Source organism: Vitis vinifera, chromosome 18, assembly GCF_030704535.1.
Source record: "Vitis vinifera cultivar Pinot Noir 40024 chromosome 18, ASM3070453v1".
Lineage (NCBI taxonomy): Eukaryota > Viridiplantae > Streptophyta > Magnoliopsida > Vitales > Vitaceae > Vitis > Vitis vinifera.
Window position 1 is genome coordinate 15964263 of NC_081822.1, and position 2348 is coordinate 15966610.

A 2348-nucleotide genomic window follows, 5' to 3' on the forward strand; every position below is an offset into this window, starting at 1 on the left:
TGGACTTAGTACCAATCGACCTAGATATCAACAAAACACTGCAAAAGCTAAATCAAAAACACAAGCAACAAGTAATTCATGAGGTTCCTACAATAGGGGATGAGAATCATGGTGATAATGGAGCCCCAAATAGGGCACTCAAGGATTATTTTGTTCCTAATGTGGGTGTCTCAAGTATTCGAAGGCCACCCATCCAAGCTAATGATTTTGAGATCAAACCAACAATTATTCAAATGATTCAATCTTCGGTTCAATTTAGAGGATTAGCCAATGATGATCCTAATCTACATATTGCAAATTTCTTAGAAATTTGTGATACCTTCAAGCATAATGGTGTGACCGATGATGCAATAAGACTTCGATTGTTTCCATTCTATCTAAATAAGAAGGCTAAGGCGTGGTTAATTTCATTACCTCCAGGGACAATCACTACATGGGATGGATTGGTTAACGTTTTTCTTGCTAAATACTTCCCACTGGAAAAATCTACAAAAATGAGGAATGATATAACTAACTTTTTATAGCAAGATCAAGAGTCTCTTTATGAAGCTTGGGAGAGGTTCAAAGATCTTTTAAGAAAGTGCCCACACCATGGCTTACCAATGTGGATGCAAGTGCAAACGTTCTACAATAGTTTGCACCCTAATACTCAAACCATGGTGGATGCAGCAAGAGGAGGAGCTTTTATTAATAAGAGACTGGAGGGGGGATATCAGATTATAGAAGTGATGTCTAGCAACAATTTCTTGAATTCTACGGATAGAAATGCCCAAAAGAAGATAGTCAGTGTTCACGATATCGATGCTTTTAATAATTTGGCTGCTCAAGTTGTAATTTTAAATAATAATTTTAAGAAACTGAATGTTGCTGCCGTTTCTAATTTAGTTTGTGAAAATTGTGCAGGTAATCATCCTAGCTTGGAGTGTCAAGTTGGAGGCCCATATGAAACAAACTCATCCAAACAAGTGAACTATGTGGCCAATAATCAACGTCAATACAATCCGAACTCCAATTATTTCAACCAAGGGTGGAGGAATCATCCGAACTTCTCATGGAGTAACAACGCTCATGTGTAAAAACCACCCTCCGATTTCCAATCTCAAGAGAATAAGCCAAACTTGAAAGAAGTTTTCACCCCATTTATGCAAAAGACTAACGATTTTATTGATGATACTAAAGCAAATTTTAGGAACCAAGGTGCAAGTATTTGCAACCTTGAGCATCAAGTGGGGGAGATTTCTAAGTTATTGATGGAGAGAACTCAAGGAGCACTTCATAGTATCACTGAGACAAATCCTAAGGAGCATGTAAAGGCCATAACTATTAGAAGTGGGAAGGAGCTAGAACAATCAAAGGAGGCCGAGCAACAAGCAAATAAGGAAGATACTTCAGTTCCCAAGGAACAAGTTGTTTCCCCTCCTATATAGTCATCTACTCCAAAACCATCATCTAATGCCATATTTTTTCCTCAAAGGCTGAAAAAACAAAATTTAGATAAGAAATTTTCTAAATTTATTGATATTTTTAAGAGCTTAAATATCAATCTTCCTTTTGTAGATATGTTGGAGAAAATGTCGAAATATGCTAAATTCTTAAAGGAGGTGTTATCAAATAAGAGGAAATTGGTGGACAATTAGAAGATGATGCTCACTGAAGAGTATAGCACCATTCTTCAAAGGAAGCTTCCTCCTAAGCTAAAAGATCTAAGGAGTTTCATTATACCTTGCACTATTGGTGATTTTGATTTTGATAAACTTTTATGTGATCTTGGTGCAAATGTTAATTTGATGCCTCTTTTTATTTTCAAGAAACTTGAACTAGGGGAAGTGAAGTCTACTACGGTATGTTTGCAGCTTGCGGATAGATCTATCAAACATCCAAGAGGCATTATTGAGGATGTTTTGGTAAAAATGGATAAGTTTATATTTTCGGCTAATTTTATTTATTAGATATGGAAGAAGATCGGGAAGTTCCACTTATATTAGGAAGACATTTTCTTGCTACAGGTAGAACTCTTATAGATGTTCATCAAGGTAAGTTGATTTTAAGGGTTCAAGATGAACCGGTTACATATAATATTTTTTTAGACTACGAAATTTCCATCTGATGTTGATACATGCTTTGCAATTAGTGTTTTGGATAAGGTGGTAGCTGAAACATTTCATGAAACTTTTCCTATTTCACCTTTAGAAAAATTGTATAATGAATGGTAGAATTTAAGGAACTCTTTGTGGTGATGATGATATAATTGAATGTGTTAATAATCTTGATGCAATGCCCACTTATGAGTTTCCATAAAAGTAAAAATTTGAGGGATTATAGGCCATTCATGTTAACAATCATACATT

General features: G+C 35.3%; 1 non-coding gene across 1 annotated transcript; it reads right to left on the bottom strand.

The window, feature by feature from the left end:
• Positions 1-491: 491 nt before the first annotated feature.
• Positions 492-598, bottom strand: LOC132253288 (small nucleolar RNA R71). Its single transcript, XR_009465163.1, has one exon. It is a non-coding gene; the product is annotated as a small nucleolar RNA R71 (small nucleolar RNA).
• Between the last annotated feature and the right edge of the window lie 1750 nt (positions 599-2348).